A 25,179-nucleotide genomic window follows, 5' to 3' on the forward strand; every position below is an offset into this window, starting at 1 on the left:
CCAGAAGAGTACTTACAAAAGTGCCCCTGTGGACTCTATGGACTCTATAATCGTGGACAATACAAAATAGTTGCTAAAATAAGATGGAATGAGCATTGCTAAAACATTCGGACTGGTAACCAACATTCTCCTGTGGCTCAACACTTTCAAGATTCCAGATATCAATTATTACAGATTCACTTACACTTCCTGGAAGTTGTATGGGGAATCAAAATGAAGTTTTGGCTAAAAGACTAAACCATAGAGAAGCATTCTGGATACATTGTCTTGACTCTATGTCTCCAAGGGGGATGAATGAGGAAATGGACCTTACATGTTTTTATGATATGCTTCATGCTTATGGTGCTGTCTACACTACATTTCCGATGGCTTTGAATGACATTCCATGTGAACGCAATCATATGGCCAGCCCTCTACTTCAGTGGAATAAGCATTCACTTTTCTGTACATGCCACAGTATTCTTCCTGTTCTATTGTACAATAGCACTTTCCTTGATTTGTGGTCTGCATTCATTTTATTGATTTAAATTTCATTGCCACATTTGAGCTAGTGTACCTTGTGATATGTCTTTCTTTTCTACCTCTGTATATCAGTCTTTTTTATATTATTTTTTATTTATAACTTTATTTTGCATTTCTGTTTTTTCCTAGTTGGTCTCAGTTTTACATTTCTCTGTTGCGTTTTTATTTGTATGGTTTTGTTATCAAATAGTTTTTGGTTCCTTGCTTTACTATTTTGTCAGATCTGTGACTCTTCCACTTAACTATCCTCGTTTGTGTTATAGTTTAAACTTTGTCTGATTCTGGCATCCGCCGGTCTTGCTAGCACACTTCTATTGACCACAATGTCTTGATTGTTACCTCCACACATGTACGCTGTTTAGAGGTTCTTTCGTATCATCTTCCCTCAGTTCCATGAATACAACCGACAACTTTTGGGACCTCCATCACCCTGTCAACCTCCATCTTTGAAGCGTCTCGTGACCGTTCACTGCAATTTGTACGTTTTCTACTATTTCTTCGTTTAAACCGCTACTTTGACAGTGTTCTGTATTTGTTGTATTTGCTCTATTTACACATCTTCCTTTGATCTTGCTTGATCATTGCAGGACGATAGACGCCACCAGTAGCCTTCATATCCTTGACTACTGTAGGGAAGGCATAGTATCAAAGCAAGACAGACACAAGTGATCACAGTTCAAGGATGTTTATTAAACTATAAAATGGGTGAGATAAACACCTAATCTAAACCTAAGTTTAAGTAGGGATAAGCTATGACCAACAAATCATATTAATATAGTCGTAGTGAAATCTAGTCAAACAAAAGGACCTATACTAAGAAAACCTATTGTCAATCCTTACCACTATGTTACAAAAGAGCGTTGGGATAATGTTGCAAGAAAAGAAAGAAGTGTTCACAAAATGATAAGTCAGGAGGTTGTGGCCCTGGTCTCCCTTCCCCATGTTTTTAGCATGGGACAAGAGGGGACTCTTGAGCACAGCCCACACTTGGCCGTCTCTGGCACAAGCTTACAGTTCCTTTTCTCTATATCAGAGCCTTCTGTGCCCAAGTCTCTTCTCATGCACAGTCTCTTGTTTCAGAGGGCCTGATATGTTAAATCAACAAAACAAAAGTTCCTTCGATCAATCTTCATGTTGGGTGATTACCCTTCACCCTTGTATCCCCGCTCAGCTGGGCTCTGATCCTTCTCTCAGCATCAACTTCTCAGAGCACTTGCCGATTTAAACAGAGACTTCCAAGGGCGATCTCGTCACGCTGGGTCACTCTGTTAGCCTATGGTAAGTGCAGGTTTTTACACACTCATAGTTAGTTCGGCGTTCCCCTCAGCCAAGCGCAAATGCCTGTTTTACAATTGCTCAGTCAGGTTCACAATTTTACAATACCCATAACTTCTGCAACGTGTCAAGGACTTTCGATTGTACGAGAGGTTTGGCTCGACCCTTTTATGACCACTTCGACACTTCACGCCAGCCTTCCCTGTGGCCTCTTGGTACTTTTAGTTTCAGGAGAGGGGTACTTGCTAGAGACCTTCCATTGAGTGCCCACGTGGCGCCAGACCACACTATCTATGGTATCAAGTTTGTTCACAAAAAGACCTCTGTCTATTTCTCTTATAGTTGACACTGCAACCTTGAGCCTCACACAGTCCGGTCCACTTTCAGGATATTCCTACTCACCGGCTGTGCTGAACTCGCTGGTGTTTCCTTGGCCGCTGGAGTCAAGGACGGTACCTCGATGGCAACCACATCTCCCTGCCCTGGCTATCAGAGTGGGAGGGTTGCACATACCGCTGACATCCATCACAACATTCTCCAGCTGCGATTCATGGTCTTATGATTCCTTTGTTGGAGGTTTTGCGGGTCTGGTTTGAAAAGGACAAGGGCAACTCCCTCCTTGATGTACTTTCAGGTCTCGCTGCCTTTCTCCTCCGTTTGAACCGCCGTTCTGGAATAGATGCTTCTTTGTGTATTGAGCCTTGCTCAGAGTGTGCTCTCGTGCTCCGCCTTTTTACCCTATGGGGAAGGGAAAGGGCAGTCAGGTGTGTATAGTTGTGAGTAATTGCATGACTCTGTTTGACCCTTGTGTTGCGACATGCCAGGTAAACGGCTCTGGTATTAGTGTCAGTTGTCGCTTATGGTTTAGGAAAGTGTTTTTGTAGGAACAGGGGGGGGGAATTTCTACATATCCTATTTGGCAGGAATGGGAAAAGGTGTCATAAGGAAGGGGATACCACATCTCACCTTTTGGTGTCCCACTTCCACTCCCCGATGACCCCTCATCCAGGTGATCCTCCCACACTGGCCCACCCCCAGGAACTGGATGCAATAGCGATGACCGTGTCCTGGCCACTTGGATGACAGATACCCGGGGACTAGTGAGTGAGACACCTTCAGGTTTCTCGCACTACCCACTTGACAGCTCACACCCGCCTTGAGCGCTGTGCATGCATTTCTTCTATTCTGTAAGTCTGCGTCCCTTGTCCTTACCACCAAAACTGTCGCTTTGACCTTTATCTTATCCTTAACATATTTTCTCTGCTTATAGCATGTTTATTTGCCGTTTGCGTTGTCATGTTCTTCCTTTGATACAGGTTTTGTGTGTTTTTCAGAAATATGCTCCAGCAGTCTTACCAAGCAGGGTATTGCTAATAAGAAACAGGTATTCATGTTTCAAAAAAGTCGAGCATTGAGTATATTTCTGTTTATCTTGATTGGGTGTTATTTTGACTATGCTTTTGTCACTTTGGATCCATGGTTTTACACTCTATTTTGTTTATGGGTGAATCTTTTCATTTTTCTTGTGTGACACTGGCAGGCACTCTTGTGGATTAGCGTGGTTATCAACAATAGGTGCAGGTTTGTTATCGATCCCTTATACACATCTTTTTAGCACGGGACTGTTGATGCAAACCTATTTCTGACATGTTCTGACTCTTCATTGGCCTTTCATTCTCTTTCTCTTCTGAATTTCAATAATGCTCTATTAAAACAAACTTCATCTTGTTAAAATATTGTTTTGTATTAATTCTCCATGTGCCAGATATACATGTTTTGAACCTTGACTGTTCTGTTTAGCAGATTATCAGTGAGCACACCGTATTGTAGCTACTCTGCTATAAGTCACTGTTGCATGTACTTGTTTACCCAGAACGCCACTGGGTGTACAGTAGTACTCCTATTACAATCGTGTTAAACTATTTGTTATCGATGATTAAATGTTTTTTTTTTAATTGTAAGGTGGTGGCCACTCCATTCTTTGTGTTGAAAGAATTAGCCCTTAGCCACTGGACCACAGGAGTCCGTTCCTAAGAGAAAGGCAAACGCGCCCTGTTAAATAAACAGGACGTGTTTTCCTTGGTCACACGTTAACACGGCAGTCATTCTTACGAATGCCATCCTAATACAATAAACAAACGCTTTTCAGATTTTTCTGAAAAGTGTTTATTTGTTGTATTAGGATTGGAATGCCTGCCCTGTGAACTTGCTTTCATTCTCTGCTCTCCAGCAGTAACAAGCTACTGCTCCCATTAGGGGTCTCCTACTTGATTACTGCAGCGGGAGCAGAGAATTCAAATAACACATAAAAGGGTTTCTGCATAGAAAATGAATGCCTGCAGGTAAGAACTTGGAAGCACATTTCCAGCAAATTTTTCATAGGACCAATTGATTGAAAAAATGTAAATATATATTTTTAACTATGCCCAATATTTTTAGATAATAAAATGTTTAAGTGAGTTTCCCGTTTAATGGTTTGACATGGCCAGTGCCATGGCTAGTGGGCCCAAAAGAAAGATACTGGCAGAGGCCACGGCTAGTGAGACCTCAAGAAACTATTCAACATCTTCAACCGTGGCCACTGACCATGGCAGAAGGCCATGGCTAGTGGGCCCAAAAGAAAACTATTAGTACAACATGTGCAGTGGCCATGGCCAAAGGCCATGGCTAGTGGGCCCTATGGAAACTAAGGTATAGCAAAACCCTTAAAATTCAGTGAAAAACCATTTGTTAAGAGATAGTTATGGTGATCAGATTTAATGCAACAAAACTCCTGAAATTCAGCATTCACATTTCGATCAAGTCCACCTCGGAGAAGAAAATATGTCACATGAACCAAACAGTGATAGGGTTTAATGGCCAGGAGAGGGCAATGGAGGAGAAAAGCAATTGAGGGCAGTGGGGGGCTGTATAAAGAGGAGGGGGCACTTGGTGAGTGCCTGTGAGGACAGGGAAGAGTTTTGGATTTTCAAGCATTATCGGGGGAATACCAGGGAAATCATGTTTCTACTCCTATTCTTATTTTTTTACTGCTACATGTACTTATATTATGTTTGAAATACCAGAAATATATTTACCAGAATTAAGTATTGTAAATGTTTACTAATACATGAAATTCAAACCATTGCCATATCATTGCATATTTTAATTTTAAAGTTTATCAGCTGATAGGTACTACAAATGAATACTCCCCAAGTAATCATATCATACTTATGTATCAGTTTATTGCTCCATGTCATGTTGTTATTATTGTTAAGTGTAATAAAATAAAATATGTATTAAAAGAGGGCAACAAAAATATTCTAACTTATTTAATCAGTAATGTCACATTTGATGTAATTATTGATCTTGTAATGAAGGTGCTTATTCAGCGCCAGACAGGGGGACGCACTTACCAATGCCGGGAATAACAGGATGGGTTGGGACACCTCCTAGGAGGGAACAAGGGGACCACAGGAAGCTGTAGCCAGCCCCAAGGAAGAGGCATGAAGGGAAACAAGGGGGGACACTCTGCATATAACACAATATGGACACTGGGGAACCTGTAACATAGAAACGAGGGTGGTGAAACTGCAGATAAGCTCACTTCACGGGGTAACACAGGTGGGCCTCACTTCATGATATGATATATAATATGATATGATATTTTATTTATATCGCGTTCATACACAGGTGTTTCAGAGCGCGACCAGGCAAAGGGAGGTGGAGCAGTGGAGAAAACAAAAACAAACGATCTTACTAGGCCCAGTGACATTGAAAATGCGCAAGTGCATGGGGAAGGGGGAAAGTGCAAGGGAAGTGGGGAATTGGAAAGTGCAGAGCATAGGAGAAACAAGATTAATAATTAGTTAGTGGATAAAAAAATAAATAAAGGTGAATCAAGAGCAGTGGCAGTGCAGCCAGCGAAGGGTAAAGGGCAGGGCAAGTCAGATAGGGTAAATTCGATAAGTGCAGAAGAGGAGTTGTGGGTTCCGGATGCTGGTATTGCCCCTGAGAGAAGATGAGAGGCAATGAGAATGGCGTGGTGGTATTGTGAATTCCCTTGACCCTCTCGTGCCAAAACGAAGTGCGCAAGCAAGCTCACCTGTGGTTTTGTAACCTTGAGCTCTCCGTCCTGCTTCCTGTAGCAGGGGCCCGTAGAGTGGACCTAGTTGCTTCACTAGTCCGTGGAAGTGGTGATCCAGACCGGCTGCGACCAATCCACTTAGAAGGTAAGTCTTTTGGTTATGATTGATGTTTGTTATATTATAATGTCTTTTGCTTTGATTATTAATAGTAATACTTGCAATGTCTTATCTCTTCCCAATATATGTGAAGATGGTACATCGAAGTCGTGGAGCGAGTCCAGGGATTCCCTGAGGATGATGGAGCTCCCGAATTAGCTGGTAAATTGGCCTTTATATTGGAACTCTAGAATCAGGTATGGCGCGGCCAAGCGTTCATTATTTATATGGCTTCTAACCTGTTGTGTTCTTTTTCCCTTGCAGGAGAAGACTGGTGGCGTAGAGCGGAGTCTGGATGCTCGGGAGCAGCTCCGCGGCTGCAGCATGAAGGTACCACGAAGATGAAAAGAAGTGGAGCTCCCGCATTGCTGGACGCCCAGATCAGGTGAAGAAAGGCTCCGACCCCGATAGGGATGGGATGCAGGTAAGATACGCGCACAGTGATGGAGTGGCTTGAATCAGGTAAGGTGCGCCTTCAGCGATGGAGTAGCTGGATTCAGGCAAGAGGCGCCTTCAGCGATGGAGTAGCTGGGATCAGGTAAGATGCGCCTTCAGCGATGGAGTAGCTGGAATCAGGCAAGGTGTGCCTTCAGCGATGGAGTAGCTGGAATCAGATAAGGACAGCGGTAAGAGTTACGCTGCTGAAAGCAGAATAACGTGAAGCAGAGGCATGTGGGTGGGTTGGCCTTAAATAGGCTGGCCCTGGCTCCTCCCTTTGGCCCCGCCTTGTGGCTCCACTTTGCCTCTCCCAGGGACTCTTCCACCTGCCTTCCAATGATGTTCTATGGCCATGCCCAGCCCTGATACACGTGCCCAGGCACTGAGTGTTCAAAGCACATTTTTAAAATGAGCCTGGCGCCAGAGGCCCCAGGACTGGGTCCATTTGGACCTTGGGGGTGAGGAAGGCCTGGACCCTTGGCCAATGGCCATGACAGCACTCCCCCGCAAGGCCCCTCTCACGGGCGTTCCTCTCCCCGGTCCAGGTTTGGTGGGATTGTTATCGTGAAACCGCCTGATTAGTCGAGGTGCATGGACAAATTCCACAGGTTCCCAAGTGCGATCTTGAGGTCCATAACCCTCCCAATCAATTAAGTAGTACAGTTCTGATTGTACTATTTTAGAATCCAGGATATCTTTAACCTCATACTCAGGTTCTCCTTCGATAACTTCAGGCTCCAGTGGTTTTTTGATCCTAGTCTCAGGCTTTACAGGCTTCAAGAGGGAAACGTGAAACACTGGATGAATTTGCATATTGGCGGTTATATCTAGTTTTACTGCGGCCGGGTTTATGATGGTCTTGATGGAATAAGGTCCAAGATATCGGGGACGGAAAACCTGAGGTCCTTTTAATGGTATATTTCTGGCAGCCAACCATACTTTATCCCCAATTTGGTAATGTGGAGCTTCCCTTCTATGTCTGTCAGCAAACTTCTTTTGTTGTTCCTTGGCTTTAGTTAAATTCTTGGTTGCTTCCTTAAGAGTTTGAGTAATAGTCTTGTGTAGAGATGTGATTGCCGGCATTTCTAGCTCGTCAAGCGGGTCAAAGGAGGGTGTCCGGGGATGCCGACCATTTATGATATAAAATGGGGTTTGTCCAGTACTGGTGTGGATAGAGTTATTGTATCAAATTCAGTTAACCAAAGAACGTCCTTCCAGGATCCTTCTGTCTGCTGCAGCATGCATCTCAGGTATTGCTCTAACGTCTGATTAGTCCTCTCAGTTTGGCCATCGGTTTGGGGATGGTGACTGTTAGGCAGAATCCTGTGCAGTTCCCTTAGTGAGCCCTACAGAAGATTAACACCACAGGTATATGCAATTAATCCCCTTTGGTATCAGTCTGTACCACAAAGATTTAGTTGATAGCTGTGGCTAAGCAGTCAGACTTATCTCAAGAGCGAGATGAGCAGTATTCAGAGTTTACACAATAGGACTATAATACTATGGGACAAGGAAACACTGACCAAAGATTTGTATAAAAAAATATATATATTTATTTTATGCACTCTGATGTTCACACACAAATCACTATTATTAAAGCAAGTTAAAACAGTCAAGAAAAGTATACACAACTCCCTATTTAAATTGTAGACAAGTTTGAGGAAGAGTGAAAACTGAGCAAAACGGCACAGTGTAAACCCAGCAGAAATGGCACTCTAACAATTTCTCAAAAGGGAGGTAAAGGACAAGTTAGATAGGTTTAGACCTTTCAACACACTAGCAACACTTCCCAAGTAGATTGTGAACAAGTTATTCAAGGCAGTACTTTAGCATGTATAATACTGAGGTGAAAACCGAGCAAAATGGCACTTCACAATATTAAAAAGGGGGAGGGAAAAGGTGGTTATAAGAGTTAGGTGCACCAACACATTTCTAGGTGAAAAGCAATCTAAAGAAGGCAGTTGTAACAGATTTAGCCAGAGTCAATAGGCCTGTGCCAGAGTCAATGGTACAGGGCAATGTGCCCAGGATAAAACTGTTCTAGTAGTTGCAGTCAAGTCTTTGGTTAACAATTTTGAAAAGGTGGTGCAGAAGGTAAAAGATAATGTTAGACGATAGGGGCGGCCAATCCAGTACGTAAGTAAAGGATTTAAAACATATTTAGCGATACCCAATGCGACAGGAGGCCTGGCGGAACAATGTACCTGAAAAAGTGGAAGAGGCTCCTGCAGTGGCGGTAGTTACTGGCAGTTCCTGCAGTTCGGGAGATCCAGCAGAGGAAGAGAGGCTCTCGCTGTGGAGGAAGGTTCGAGTTACTGCACTGCCCAGGGATGAAGTCAGCCCTGGTGCTGCCAAAACGATTAAAAGGTACGCTCCTTTAAATCGCGGTTGTGGTGGACGGGTGCCTGGCTATCCTGTCTCTGATTGCAGGGCACTGGCGATTCAACCAAGTCAGGTCCTGGAAGGTGTTTGGCAAACTGGTTGGTCCCACCAGCTCAAGGGAAGAAGGCTCTTGCAGGTGAAGATCTTCCCTCGTCGTGTGGAGAAAAGTGGTGAGACGCTGCAGCAGGGCTTCACCGGTTGTTCAGTCATTGCAGATGTCTTTGGCTTCTCTCCTCTTTGGCTTCCTAGTTCCAGTGGCGATGTCTTGTCCTCCAGTCCTCAGGACCCTGCTTTTATGCAGCAAGACTCCCATTCAGTCAGCCTAGTTGTCACTCACACAGTGGGGTGGCTCATCCTGGCGGGAGAACCCCGAGCCTATCAGGGCAGAGTGCGACTTGGGTTGTGTAGGCAACCCTGTCCAGGGTGCCTATTCCCTCTCCCACACATCCTGTCTACCCCAGACTCAGTGGCGCAGAGAGGAGGGCTTCTGTGCAGAAGCCCGCCAAAAGGACGAACAAAGGATCCCCGACCTGGGTCAGAGAAAGACACGAGAAAGAAATATTATTAATGTTCTGGTAAAAAAAAAACACCGGATTAAAGTTAATATTAAAATAAACCGGCGGTATGTTAGAGACTGTCAGTAAAAGTGGTAGTCTCGAACAATGGGAAAATCCCATAGGGAAATATTTGCGGTCAAATATTTATGGTAGTAACCACTGCCACCAGCCAGAAACTTTTGAGAGAAGGTCTGTACGGTACCCCCTCGAAAATGAACACCAGGGGAAAACTATTAACCCTTTCCAGTACGTCCATAGTAAGATGGGTTGTACTGGTTTAGTTCATAATTATTGACTAGTAAAGTCAATGGGGACTTTACATGCCCTGGGAGACAGTAGTCAGTCCCAGGGTATGGAGTCTATGTTTGGGGGTCACTATGACACCCCTGTGTCACTGCAGGGTGAGAAAAACCCCATAGACCATAAGCACACAAGATAGCCTAAAACACACACTAGCAATCTGCCTAAGAATGGGAAAAAGAGTCTCACTCTTAGCAGGAGAAAAGAAAATAAACCCCTCAAATCCAGCAACGCTGCTGGGGGACTCTGTAGGTAAGGGAAATTAGCCTTTTAAGAGAATTCTCCCTAACAGTGACTGGTGGACAAGCGAAGATCGATCTGCGCTATCTTGCAATAATTTCTCCAGAAGGTTGAGACAAATTGAGTTCCTCGATCAGAAATCAATACCGAAGGGAAACCATGCAGTTTGATTACTTGTTCTAAGAATACAGTAGCCAGATTTCCGGCAGTAGGAAGTCCTTTTAGTGGAATAAAGTGTGCCATCTTGGAGAATAAATCTACCACCACTAAAATTGTGTTGAATCTGTCACAGGGAGGTAAATCTGTAATGAAGTCCATGGATAACGTATGCCAAGGGACCGGTGGTATAGCCAGTGGATGCAATAATCCTGCAGGACTTGACTTTTGGGATTTCTGTTGTGCACAAACTCTGCGGGTTGTAATAAATTGGGCCACGTCCTTTCTCCAGGTTGGCCACCAATAATTCTTCCTGATTTTGGCTCGTGTCTTAGTTATCCCGGGATGTCCCTCCACTAATGACCTGTGGTAATTTGCTATAATCTTATTTTGAGTTTCTTTGTCTTTAATGTATAGCCTCTCCTGGAAATAGGGTAAATGATCTGTGATGGAGAACTGGTCTCCCTTGCTTACCCATTCTTGTTGGGCGGTTTGGTCCATTTGAGACTGGGGGTCGACCTTCAAATCTTCCCATCAGGCGGTTACTGTGATCTGATTTCGAATTTGCTCTTCCAGAATGATGGGTACTGGTTCTGATGGTATAAATGTCCCCCATTCGCGAAAGAGCATCTGCTTTTCCGTTAGGCACTCCTGGTCGGTATGTGATCACAAAATCGTACTCCATGAAGAAAAGAGCCCAGCGAAGCTGACGAGAAGATTGGGCTTTGGCAGTTTTTAAATATTGCAAATTACGGTGATCTGTGATAACGGTGACAGTATGTCTAGCCCCCAGGAGGCAGTGTCTCCAGATTTTAAGGGCTCCTTTGATCACCAATAATTCTTTGTCGGTTATGGCATAGTTCATTTCTAGTGCTGTAAACTTACGGGACCAAAATGCTATGGGATGTAACTGCCCCGTGTCCGGGTCCCTTTGTGATAACTCCGCCCCCATGGCCACTCTGGAGGCATCGGTCTCAACTACATAGGGCAGATCGGGTTGAGGATGCCGAAGAACGGGTGTTGAAGTGAAAGCCAACTTCAAGTCCTGGAAGGCCTTTTCAACTTCTGGAGTCCAAGAAAACTTTTTTATTTTTTCTTAGTAAAGAAGTAATAGAATGAACCATTTGAGAAAATCCCGGGATGATTCGCCGGTAGAAATTGGCAAACCCGAGAACGCTCTACACTCCCTTGGTCGATGTCGGGGATGGCCACTGAAGAATAGCTTCCACCTTACCAGTGTCCATGTGCACCCATCGTGGGGTAAGCATGAAGCCCAAGAACTCGACTTCCGTGACATGGAAAAAACATTTTTCCAATTTTGCAAACAGCCGATGCTTATGGAGTTTTTCCAGAACGGCCCTTACATTGCCCATGTGATCTTCCATGGATGCTGAATTGATGAGGATGTCATCGATGTAGATAAGGACACAGACATCCAGCAGTTCGTGGAGTACATCATTCATAAAGAACTGGAATGCTGCTGCTGCGTTGCATAACCCAAAGTGCATGACCTGGTACTCGAAAAGTCTGTATTTGGTTGGGAATGCTGTCTTCCATTCATCGCCTTTTTCACTCTTACCAAATGGTAAGCTCCTCGTAGGTCCAAACTTGTATAGATTTGAGCATTCTTTACTTGGTCAAGTAGTTCAGGAATAAGTGGCATCGGGTATCTATTCTTCACAGTAATCTGGTTTAACGCCCTATTATCTATACAAGTTCTGAGGTCCCCTTCTGTAACGCTCACCTTGTATCCACAGACGCTCACCTTGTATCCACAGGGACGCCACCCGACTGGTCTGGAGCGCTTCTGGGATGGATGCACCTCCCCGGGGAACTTGCGCTGCCGTGGACTTAGCCTTGAATTTCGATAAGGTGTGTTCTCCGTCCTGCCGTTCTGTGCAGGGGCGTGTCGTGGCTGGGCACCTTTCCGCCGAGTTACTTCACTGGCGTGGGCGTGGGCCCGGGAGTCCAGGCCGGCTGCGACTCCACTCTTGAGGTAAGTCTTTAGTCTTGTTAAAGAATGAATGTCCGTAATAGTTGTTGCCCTGCTGACCTTCTCCTTCTCTCGTTGATGCAGAAGGGGTGATGGAGACTTCAAGCTGATGGAGAGGGCAGTGCTCGAGTAGGTGAGAGAATGCGCAGAGCGCGGCACTCTGAGCGTCTTTGAATAAGCCTAACTTGTGCAATTCTTCCTTGCAGGTCGCCGAGAAGTTCCTGGAAGAAATGTGGCCAGATGGAAGCGGAGCGTAGAGTGGAAGATGTCCGATCGGCGGTAGAAGTCCAGAAGAGCTTCGGTAAATTGGCAAAGCCTGGAGGCGATGGAATCAGAAGCTGAAGGCGTACTGACTATTCTCTTCTTGTCTCTCCACTTTAGGATGCTACTAGTGGATTCTTCTTCCCACAGATGCAGACCAAGGATGCTGTGAGCAGGTCTCGGTGAATGTCACGCTGTGAGTGCAGAACAACGCGAAGTGCGTGCCTCAGCTCGGGCGTGGCTTAAATAGTCAGCAGGTATCCCAGGTACCTTCAGGGCAGACCACGCCCTGGATGCTAGACTGCATGATGCAGTTCCACGTTGATCCTTGTGGGTGCAACCATGTTGGTCCATTGCCCAATGGAAATTCTACCAGCCACATGAGCCTGGTGCCAACGGCGCCAGGACTGACTCCAGGACATCCGAGAGGGGCATGATTGGGCCCTTGGGGCCCTGCAGGAATACTGTGGTGAGGGCCGGAGGCCCTGAGTTCCCAGGCCAGGGGTTAGGGTCATGACACCTTCCTTCTTTGGCACGAAGAAGAGAGCTGAGGAGGCTGGGGACTTGGACGGGCGGATTAACCCATTAGCTAGGTACTGATCTAGATATGTTCTTAGGTGCTGATTTTTTTGCTCAGTCAGAGCATAGATTCTGCTGCAGGAAATTTGGACCCCTGGGACCATATCAGTTTGGCAGTCATAAGTTCTGTGTGGAAGCAGGGTGTTAGCTTTTTCCTTTTGGAACACGTCCAGAAAATCTTGATGTTCGGAAGGTAATGAACCAGAAATTCCTAGGATAGGTTTCCCCTTGAGTTGTAGATAACTCACTTCCCTATGGTAGCAGCTCTTTGCACATTCTTGAGGGAAGGTCAGCTTTCTTGTGTGCCAGTCAATTGTTGGGTTATAGGTTTCAAGCCACGGCATTCCGAGGATCATTTGGAACTGGGGGCCCCTATAAGATTAAATGAAATGCTTTCCTGATGACCATCCTGACATGTCAGCATCACCTTATCAGTGTGTTGAGTTATTGGCCCCGAAGACAGCTGAGAACCATCCACGGCAGTAACGTTTCCCAAGTCTGATTTTTGCTGAAGTGGAAGGCCTATCCATGCGGCCAAATCCTGACCAATGTAATTTCCCACCGCCCCACTATCAATGTAGGCTTCTAGAGCATGTACTCTTGACGTTTGTTGGTGATGGGTTATTAATACCAGGATGACCAGATGTGAGGTCTGTACAACTTTCTTAATTCCACTCGACAAGTGGACCCCTACACTTGCTGGGCATCTGAGTTTTCCGACTTCTGTTCCTTTTCTTCGTTGCCATTGTCCGTGGAACCTACCATCTTCTTTGGGGGTTCAATAGGGCAATCTCACAATAAATGTCCAGCCTTTCCGCAATATAAACAAAGTTGTTGTTGTCTCCTTTTATCCCTCTCGTCTTTGGAAATGGGAGCTCATAATCCTCCAATTTGCATAGGTTTGGTGGTTTTGTGAGCCCTGGTTTGATTGTCCCGAGGTCGCATGTAAACTGATCTCCCTTCCGCCCTCGTGCAGTCAATTTTTCGGTCTTGTAACCGGTGGTCCTATTGCACAGTTAGGTTGATATATTCCGCACAACACTCGGGCGGATTGACCACTTGAGCTAGTACGTCTTTTAACACACCACGTAGCCCCCGGTGAAAGAGTGTGGTCAGTTTCTCCTCAGGCCAATTAGTCTGTGCAGTGAGGCGGTTGAAGGTGGCAATGTAAGTCAATAAGTCATGGTTTCCTTGTCTAAGAGATATTAGTTTGTTGTCTAATGCTTGTCCTTGGGTGTGCCTGGCAAACAAGTTTTCCAGTTCCCGTTGGTATTCCCCAAAATTCCGCAGTATTGGATCATCCAGGGTGACTAATGGTATGGACCATTCAGCTGCACAGCCAACCAAATAGGAAAGTACAAAGGCCACCCTTGCGCTGTTGTTAGGGAAGGCTCCTGGTCGGCACAAAAAGTGCAGACGGCACTGGTTCATGAACACAGCATATTTGTTCGGGTCGCCAGAGAAGCGTTCTGGTGGAGCCAGTGGGACTGCCCCTGGAAGTATCACTTGCACTGGTGGTGATGGTTGAGGCAAAGAAGTTGGTGCAATCCCGGGTAACAGAACTTGTCCTGCGTTTGCCTGGAGCATTTGCTTTGCCAAATCATCCGTCCTTTCTCAGGCTACAATAAGGTCTCTCCACAAGGAATTAGTCTCTTGTCTTCAGGCATGCACTTCAGCGCTGCAGCTCCCCCAGTAATTGGGCTAACTGGCCGGTTTCAGAGGTTTCCATAATGCCCAGGCAGAGATTCGGAGAGGCTTTGCGTTCTGTTACACTCACCTGGTCTCTATGGGGGCGTTGGGGCCCTCCCTCGACTTGGCTCCCCTGGATAGACTCTCTCCCCCAGCTGCTGCTGAGCCTGCTGTTCTGTGCGCTGGTATTGCCCCTGAGAGAAGATGAGAGGCAATGAGAATGGCGTGGTGGTGTCGTGAATTCCCTCGACCCTCTCGTGCCAAAATGAAGTGCGCAAGCGTTTTCCCATGCAAGCTCACCTGTGGTTTTGTAATGTTGAGCTCTCCGTCCTGCTTTTTGTAGCAGGGGCACGTAGAGTGGACCTAGCTGCTTCACTAGTCCGTGGAAGTGGTTATCCAGACCGGCTGGGACCATTCCACTTACAAGGTAAGTTTTTTGGTTATGATTAATGTTCATTATATTATAATGTCTTTTGCCTTGATTATTAATAGTAATTCGTGCAATGTCTTATCTCTTCCCAATAGGTGTGAAGATGGTAGATCGGAGTCGTGGAGTGAGTCCAGGGATTCCCTGAGGATGATGGAGCTCCCAAATTAGCTGGTAAATTGGCCTTTATATTGGAACTCTAGACTCAGGTATGGCGCGGCCAAGCGTTTGTTATTTATATGGCTTATAACCTATTGTGTTCTTTTTCCCTTGCAAGAGAAGACTGGCGGCGTAGAGCAGAGTCTGGATGCTCGGGAGCAGCTCTGCGGCTGCAGGATGAAGGTACCGCGAAGATGAAGAAAAGAAGTGGAGCTCCCGCGTTGCTGGACGCCCGGATCAGGTGAGGAAAGGCTCCGACCCCAATAGCGATGGGATGCAGGTAAGATGCACGCACAGCGATGAAGCAGCTGGAATCAGGTAAGGTTCGCTTTCAGCGATTGAGTAACTGGATTCAGGTAAGAGGCACCTTCAGCGATGGAGTAGCTGGAATCAGGTAAGGTGTGCCTTCAGCGATGGAGTAGCTGGAATCAGGTAAGGATAGCGGTAAGCGTTACGCTGCTAAAAGCAGAATAACGCAAAGTGGAGGCATGTGGGTGGGTTGACCTTAAATAGGCTGGTGCTGGCCCCTCCCTTTGGCCCCGCCTTGTGGCTCCACCTTGCCTCTCCCAGGGACTCTTCCACCTCCCTTCCAATGATGTTCTATGGCCATGCCCAGCCCTGATACACGTGCCCTAGGCACTGAGTGTTCAAAGCACATTTTTAAAATGAGCCTGGCACCAGAGGCGCCAGGACTGGGTCCATTTGGGTGAGGAAGGCCTGGACCCTTGTCCAATGGCCATGACAGGAGGGCAAGGTTAGGTTTTCTATGAATAGGGCTTTTAATTTTAACCAGACTGACTTGGACGTATTTTTTATCGTTTAATGATCAAGTTTACTCCCAATTTAGAGTTAGGGCAAGTTAGTAATTCTACCATCCCAACCAAATGTATAAATAAAGGTTTTCAAAACTTGTATCCATTGTATCTGTGTCTACTGCTTTATACCATGCCTTCCTAACATAACGCTATAAAACTAGTGTTCGCTGTGAGCCAGTTTGTCAGCTCTCATCAACCAGTTCTGTTCCTCTGTGCTGTTTGATTTGTGCTCGCCTAGCTGTAATAAACAGCGTTACTTCTTGCCTGTGTGCGCTCGTTTTTGGACCACTACAGGTAACTTATTAATTACAAATTGTAGTGGACCCCTGATACATTGTTATCGATGATCTCATGTATGAGGTCATCAGTGATGTCATCTGTGATGCCATCATCGTGGCCATACGCTTAGCAACAGGGTGCACATAGTTAAGGCGGACTTGCTCGAAATGCGATTGCTGAATTTCAGGGGTTTTCTTGCGTTAAATCTTTTTACCTTAACTCTCTCTTAACCAAGGTGTTTTTTTGCACTGAATAAATATATATATATATATATGTATATATATATATATATATATATATATATATATATATATATATGTATATATATATATATATATATATATATATATATATATATATATATATATATATATATATATATATCGCAAATTCTGCTGCAGTCTCTACCTCTCCTGTCCCTTCCCAGGCCCTCTGCATGGCTCTGGCTTCTCATTTCATCTCTAAAACACAGGACATCCCTCTTCCTCTCTGCCTCCCCCCTCTACTCCCTGCTCTTCCTGTGGCCCTTCTTCAGCCACCTCTCCTCCCTCCTTCTCTGCCTATCCCCCATTCTCCCCAGATGAGGTTTCTAGACAAGTCCAATCTGTGAAAGTCTCATCAAAACAGGTTCATCCCTGTACCTCCAAAACCGTCAAAGACCACTTTGACTCCCTGGCTCCTGCTCTGGCCAACTTCTGCAACCACTCCTTCAACACTGGAGTCTTCCCATCCCCCATGAAGCACTCCCTTGTGCATCCTCTTCTTAGAAAGCCCCCTGCAGACCCGTCCTGCCCGGCTAACTATCGCCCAATCTCCATCACTCCCTTCCTGGGCAAACTCCTGGAAAAGCTGTCCATCTCCCAGCTTAATCTTCACACTAAATCAGTTGGCTGTCTTCATGACCATCAGTCTGGCTTCAGAGCTGCCAGAAGCCCGGAAACTGTTCTCCTGAACATCCGTGAAGACCTGCTCTCAAACCTTGATTTCATCACCCCCTACTTGATCTCTCTTCTGCCTTTGACACGGTCAACCATGCCATCCTGCTCAACCGTCTCCATGATAACCTGGGTATCACCGGTCAGGCTCTAGCGTGGCTGACTTCTTTCCTCTATGATCGACCCTCCCAGGTCCAACTTGGGTCCTTCCTCTCCTCTATCTCTATCTCTACCTATGGTGTCCCCCAGGAGTCTAATCTCTCTTCCTGGCTTTTCAACCAATACCTGGCACTTCTTGCCCACCACGTTGCCGCTCTCTGCCCCAACTTCCAGTGCTATGCGGATGACTCTCAACTCATTTTCAGGCTACCTTTGGCCACCTCTTCTCCGTCTCTCATATCTGACTGTCTGCTATCAAGGAGTGGTGTGCCGCCAAATGATCTTTGCCTTAATGCCAGTAAGACCGATATTCTCCTCATCAGCACTGCCGCTCCCTCCATTCCTGTCACCCACTGGCCGGCCTCTCTTGGCCCTCCTCCTGCTCCCACCTTTGAGGCTAAAAACCTCAGGTCATCTTCGACTCCACACTCTCCTTCTCTCCTCACATCTCTGACAGCTCTAAGAAGTCAGACTACCAACTGCACCTCCTCAGAGGTATTCTTCCTTTCCTCTCCTTCTCCCAGAAGCTCAATGTCTCCAGAGCTATGGTTCTCTCTAGGCTGGACTACTGCAACAGCCTCTTTCAAAATCTGCCTGCTTCTACTCTCCGCCCTTTGAAACTCATCCAGAACAGGACTGCAAGACTTGTCCTTGGCCTCAAGCCCAGGGATTGCATCTCTCGAGGACTGAAATCTCTGCACTGGCTCCCTGTGGCTGCAGGGATTAATTTCAAAACCCTCTGCATTGTCCACAAGGCCTTCTGGGGCCTGGGGCCTCAATACCTTCAGCTCTCTTTTCCTAAATATCTTCCTTGTCAAGCTCTTCGCTCATCCGCCTCCAACTCCCTCAGGGTCAGCCGCTTATCCAAGCGATGAGTTGGTGGTATATCTCTTTCTTCGGCAGTGGCCTCCCTCTGGAACAGCCTCCCTGCCTCCCTGAAACTTGAGGAGAACCACCTCTGGTTCCGGAAGCACCTCAAAACCTTCCTCTTTGCTTCTGCTTTCTCTCCTCCTCTCCCCTGCAGAATTCCTGGTTACCCAGCCACTCTCTGATCTCGGGCCCAGGTTCCCTCCCCCGCCAGTTATACACCTGCACTGCCTCCGTGGAAACCCCCACACTTGGGGACTGTTTTTCTGTAAACCTACAGTTCCCCTCCAGCACTTGACACCCAATGTCTGCACTTACCCTTGAACTTTCCACCAGCTGGACTACTTCTCCTAATGTTTATTTATTCTATTACCCCCTGTACTGCACTGTCCCCACCCACCACCCACTCTGCACTTTTCCTCTTCCCCCTTCCCCTTGCACTTGCACGATCTGAATGACACCTGGCCTAGTAGGATTGCTGTCTCGGTCTTCCCTATGTTCCCCCTCCCTTGCCACATCGCACCTTGAAACATTTGCGTATAGGCGCATTATAAATGCCATATCATATATGTATATATAGTAGTGTGGCAGTCGCCGCACTATAGTTAAGTTGAGTATCAAGTTCCATAGGAAACCCGAAAATTGAATTGCTAATAACCTTTGACCCACACAATGGATTTGGCTGATATTTTGAAAACAAAAGATTTGTAATGGGCCCCCCACACTGGACATCTTGGGAACGATTTCTTAAAAAATGAAAACGTTATTAAGAAAGCAAAATAAAATGCAGTTTTTGGCCAACTCCCATTAATTTCCCTATAGAGGAAAAAAGTCATAAATTCTGTGCAGCACACAGCAAAAAACGCTAGATGGCATTGGACTAGGTATGAAACAACTTGGGCCCGAAGCGTTGACTCGATTTCCGGGAGGGGTTTGGAGTTATTCCATCCAGTAGTTAAAATATTTGACGGAGAACTGGGGCCCCCTTCTTCCAAAATTATTGCTATATCTTCCATGGTGCTTTGCAGAAGAGAGGCTTTTTCAGAAATGAAAAAGACAACATTTTTATTTGTTTGATGGGCGAGATAGCCAGGGTTTTTCCAAAATAACCAGGGTTAACCGAAAACAAAAAGTGGAAAAAATTACATTTGGAGAAGGAAATACGATGAAATGGCATCAGGCTAGAGGTTGGGAGGGGGAAATAGGACACCATGTGAAATTGGGGAGTTGAAAGGGGACTGGGGACCAAGTTCAGAGCTTAAATGTTTTCTCATAACCAGGTTATTTTCGCAAAGTATAGTAGAAAACGGGATCTGGAATGAAAGAGCGTCACATGAATAACCGGTTCATTTTGACAATTAACTGGGATTATTTTATTAATAACCGGGGGTTATTTGTAGTACATTACTATTATCGAGGTTCTACTAACCGCGGTTTTGGAAAAAAAATCTTTTTCAAAAAGAGTAAAAAATGTGATTAATGCACAAAAAAAGTTAAATTTTACAGCAACAGTGAGGTGAGGGTGATAGGTGTGGCCGAAGACTATGGCTATTGGGTTACTTTAATGAGCCGAATGGAGCAATATGGAAAGTGGGTACAGGCAAAGGCCATGGCTGGTGGGGCCCAACGAAACCTATTGGGGCAACATGTCAGTGGACCACGGTGAAGTGCCATGACCACTGGCCATGGTAAAACCCCATGGCTAGTGTGCCCAAAAGAAACCTAGTAGTGTGGCCATGGCAAAGGCCATGGCTAGTGGGTCCATTTCGGAAACCTATTGGAACAATATATAGAGTGGTCACGGCCGAAGACCATGAGCGCTGTGTGTGGTCAAAGGCCATGGCTAGTGGGACTGGAAGAAAGCTATTGGGGCAACATGTGAAGTGGCAGCCATCAAAGGCCATGCCAGTGGTCATGGGCGAAGGCCATGGCTAGTGAGTGGGAAAGAAAGGTCGTGTTTCAAAAGATAACAGTGGGCACAACCGAAGGTCGTGCTCACTGGCCAGGGCCAAAGGCCCTGGTTAGTGGGCCCGAAAGACATGTAGAGTGGCCACGGCCGAAAACTGTGGCCACCTAGTTGGTCCAAAAGAAACATATTGTGGGAACATGTACAGTGGGCACATTCTCCTCTTCGGACAAACCTCAAGGGAAAGAGGGGCTTAGGGAGTTGTCCCCTGTGTGCATGTTCTTGGTTTCCTTTCTCTCTATAAAGGTTCAGAATCTTGATTGCAATTTTTGTTAGATTTCTAAGGAAAACTGAGATTGATGTTTTGACCAGAAAGGTCGTTGTTCATTGTTTATTTGTGGCTATTTCTTTCTTTAAAAAGAAGACAGAACTCCTCAGGTTTTTCACTGATGTAGGATGGTAACTTAATTTGAGGATGCAGGGGTTCACCGCATGCTCAGTGTTGGCATGCACTTTCGTGTGTTGGGTCGAGTCATCTGACTAAGAGTGGATCACATTAACCTCCAAACCTGGACTCACTCCCAGTCTAATTGAGGACTGGCTGCTTGATTTGCCCCCCTTCTTGTTGTTACCATCTGTAAAACACATTTGCACTTTACTTGATCATTTATATTTGGGCTGTGTTTTTTTGCTCCTACTAAAAACACACTAATTTTCAAGGTTCCACACATAATCAGACATGTCTAGGGACAGTAAAGAAATTAGTTGGGTATTTTCCATTAGGCACTCATCCACACAGGTCATTACTCTTGCAAGACACCTGCAAAGACAGAGGTTTTGGGGATGACAATGTTGTGCCTCCACAAACTTAGCAATGGATGTTCAAGATTACCATCTGACAAGAGTATGGAAGCACTGGCTTATTCGATTTTTATTATTAATATAATTATGGTGATAATCCATCCCAGAAAGGACATTTTGCTGAACAGACACCCTTTTCAGAAATCTCCATGCCACATACTGAATGTTCACCTTATTCCTGGTGCATCTGTTTCCTCATCTGCAGCCCATGCTCTCCAGTGAAACAGAGCATGTTCAAAGGTGCAGGTGCTCTGTTTGACTTCTGCTGTGACAGAAATGTCCCTACAGACAGACGTTGCATTTAAATATGCAGCCTTGATCCAAAACCATAACAATTATGTTGAACTATCTGTCTGCTGGCAGGGTAATCTCTGATAATAAGCCATACCTGGGTTTTGGTATGGCGAATGATAGTTCTCACAATTATTAACACCACATTAGATTTGTATCTTACAGTCAACACTGTGAGCTCAGGCAATCCATTAAAGGGCTATGTGGTGGATTCTGGACAGACTGCCTCTCTCGGCTCAGCCAGCAGAACAATAGGCAGAAGGGCTGTGTCTCTTTGGATCCCTTAGGAGATTGGGTAACAGCTCTCCAGCCCAGGAAACTCCCTGCAGAGGGACTCCAAGGAACCATGCTTCGAAGAGACATAACAACAACAAAACGGCCATCCTAACACCAGGGTGTTGCATAACAAAGGGCCTTTCATGTAGGCTTATGAAGGGCTCATAGTTAGGAGAGTCAGACCGAGCAGAAGGGACTGGAGGAAGGGTTTGTCTTTCTTGATTTTAGTGTGGGCTTCTAGATCCTTCGTGTCTCCTACACTTTCTGCAAAGCAAAGAATTGTGGGTATGATACAAGAAGCCAAAGGTCACTTGTTACCCAGGTGGTAACAGCAGGTGGTCCAAGCAACGGCAGGGTGAATAGCAGCAAGACAGCACACAGTAGATAGTAGAACCTGTCATGGGGGCAGGCCTCAAGCAGAAGGGTGACTAGCATTCAGGCAGGTCTGACAGAAGAACACAGGCTGCACAGAGGCTCTCCAGAAGGTCTCCAGGGAAACAGCCACACGTAAGCCAAAGGACTTGGGCTAAATTAGCCAAAGGGGCAGACCAAGTGGAATGTAGTGAAGGGGCACCATCAGGAAGGTACCATTATCTATAATAGGCTAGCCGCAACCAGCCTAAAAGTAGAAACTTGCAAGTAAAGCAACTGAATAATAGACATTAAAGCAACACTCCTAATCTTAACATTACACAACAAAATTAGCAATTAATAGAATTACACGTTTTCTGAATTTAATTTCTTACATTTAATAAATAAATGCAGGTTCCAAAAAGTGTGTGACATCCATAGGAATCAATGCAATGTCAAAGCACATTCGGAATTAAAGTTTTTCCTTCAGCCCAAAGCTGTTTCATAGTATATACGTTCTCAGTCATTGTCATTTCTGTTCTAAGGTCCCCCTGCACCTGGGAAAGTCCCTGCCTGTCTATAAGTCACACGATGGAAATGGGTGACTTCCCCAAAAAACACCTTTGCAGGATCTGGGTGCTCACAGACCACTGCCCTGGGGACCAGATGTCATTCCTAGTAGCAGACTCTGTTTGGGGTTGTTACACTACTTTGTTATTCAGCCAAGCTGTTGTATTCTGCTGTCTGCACATTTTAGCATTTGTACCAGACAATAAGGACAAGAAAGGGTGAGCCCTCTGGGAATGGTTGATACAGAGTAGGGATGGAGGATATAGTAGAAACAAAGTAATTCCACAAGAAGAGCTCTACCCCTCTCAGCAAAGTGGCATTCACTCAGGGGTCTCCATCTGGCTCCTCTCAGATAGTCATTTACTCAGATACTCAATTTGAGCACCCTCTCCCCTATGAATAGAATCTGCCAGGCCAGACAGGAGGCTTTCAGAGCAATCTCTTACCTATACATAAATCTCTTCAAGGTCTAAATGGCAGAAATCTAAGAAAAGGGACCATAACCTTTTTTTTCACTTTCCAAATGAGCTACTTCACAGAGGCTTAGACAGAGGTAATGAAAGGAAATATGTCTCCAGAAGAACTGCAAACAATGCTAGTAAATACAGAATGGCTTACAGCAAGCATTATTCTTCCAGGCATATATTTTGAACATTCTAGCCCTTTCACCAAAATAGACATAACTAAGAGGCTAAGAAATGTACAGTGTTTGTTGTAGGAACAGCTTAATAGGGAGCTCCTGCCTTTTCGTATTAAAATGATCAACTATGTGGGTTATTTTCATCAACCTACCCGTACTGTACTCCATTGAAAAATCCACTGTCATTACCTCTTTCTTCACCAACAACATCAGAATGATCCCAGGACATAGACCATAGATACCAACGCCACAACTGACAGCAGACCACATATGCCATTTCGCAAGACCACCACTACCTGGACAACTTTTGAGACACCTATCGTGGAAGACCTCACTGCCACCCTAGCATCCCTCAGAGACACACCGTATGCTGAGGATATCCTGACTTCATATTCAAGACACTCCTGATGGAGGCACTCCCCTATTACCTGTCAATCTTCCACAGCTCCCTCACTCAAGGTACCTGCCTCTTGACCCTCAAGACTGGACACATCCTCTGCTTCTCAGGAAAATTACACTGGACACCCAATGACCTCTACAACTACCGGCCTGTACCCCATCTTCCCATCCTAGGTCAAATCCTTGAGAAAACAGTAACCATGCAACTCCTCCAACACATCGACATCATCAACCTCCTACACTTCCACCAGACGGGCTCCAGACTCAGATGCACTATGGAACCGGCTACCATCAAGGTGATTGATGAGGCCCTTAACATTGTCAACGATGGTCATCTGAAACCACCTGGACATCAGCATCATTGAACACAGGAGACCAGCAGGCACCCACAGACCTTCTACACTACTGCATGGGGATCAGCAAGATCGTCCTCAGCTGATTGAAATCCTACCTTACTAACTGGTATCAATTCCACCAAATGGGTTCCTCCAGACCACCAATTCTACCCATCACCTATGGAGTCCCACAAGGATCCATACTCTCTCTCTTGATCTTCAACCTTTACATGGAACCGCCCGGAACTCTCCTGGCTCCACACCCCATCCACATTCAAGAATACGCAGATGACACACGGTTCTAACAAGATACCATCCATTGGAATAATCCACAGGATCAAGGCCTGCCTCACGTTGATCCAGTCCTGGATGTTTAGTGCTTACCTGAATCTCAACCCCTCCAAGACTGAATTCCTACTGCTGACTAACAACACTGAACACCCTGACATCCAGGCCTGGCTCTCCGCTATGAACCTCGAGGGCTTCAAACCACACTGACCACCTGCGTCAAGTCATTTAGATCATCATCAGACATCTCTCCTTCAAAGAGTACATATCAAGGAAGGACAAACAGCGTGGTGCTAACTTTCACGCCTGTGAAAATCAAGTCCTTCATCCCAGGAAACAAGGCCCCCAAGCTACCTCGCTGAGATGCTCAGCATCTCTGGAGCCCTACGATCCACCTGAATAAAGGACACGTCCAGACTTGAACCCTGTGGCGCACAGTGGAAAACACCAGAAGATGGGCCTTCTCTGTCTATACCCCCAGACTCGGGAATCTCCTTCCCATCAACACCACACTCACCCCCTTGCTCCTGGATTTCAGGAAGAAGATCAAGACCTTCCTCTTCAAGAAATGGCTCCTCCCTAACATCTAGGTGCACACACCCTCCACTCCCCTCCCCACCTAACTTGAGACTGGCTGATCTACTCCCCCGTTTCCTCCCCTGGTTGCTTGAAGTAGGTCTCCTGTTGCAAAACTGCCTGCCCTTCCCCTCCACAGTTGTTAGACCCCCACTGTTTGTATCTCTACTTCCCGTACCCAGTTCCTCCCTTAATGACGAGTAAAGTGCTCCGTTGCTTACTGAAGCTAGGTTTACGCTCAACAAATACCCTAATAATAATAATAATAATAATTGTTATTATTATTATTATTATTACTATCATTATTATAAGAATCATAATTTGCAGCCCTATCCCTCATAGTCCCTGAAGCCAATAGGGCTTTCTCAAGAACACAACCGGTCATCCCAATCTAGTGACAGTCTGCTAAAACTTCGATATTTGCTAATGT

This window comes from Ambystoma mexicanum, chromosome 4p (genome assembly GCF_040938575.1).
Source record: "Ambystoma mexicanum isolate Mex_15411 chromosome 4p, UKY_AmexF1_1, whole genome shotgun sequence".
Classification (NCBI taxonomy): domain Eukaryota; kingdom Metazoa; phylum Chordata; class Amphibia; order Caudata; family Ambystomatidae; genus Ambystoma; species Ambystoma mexicanum.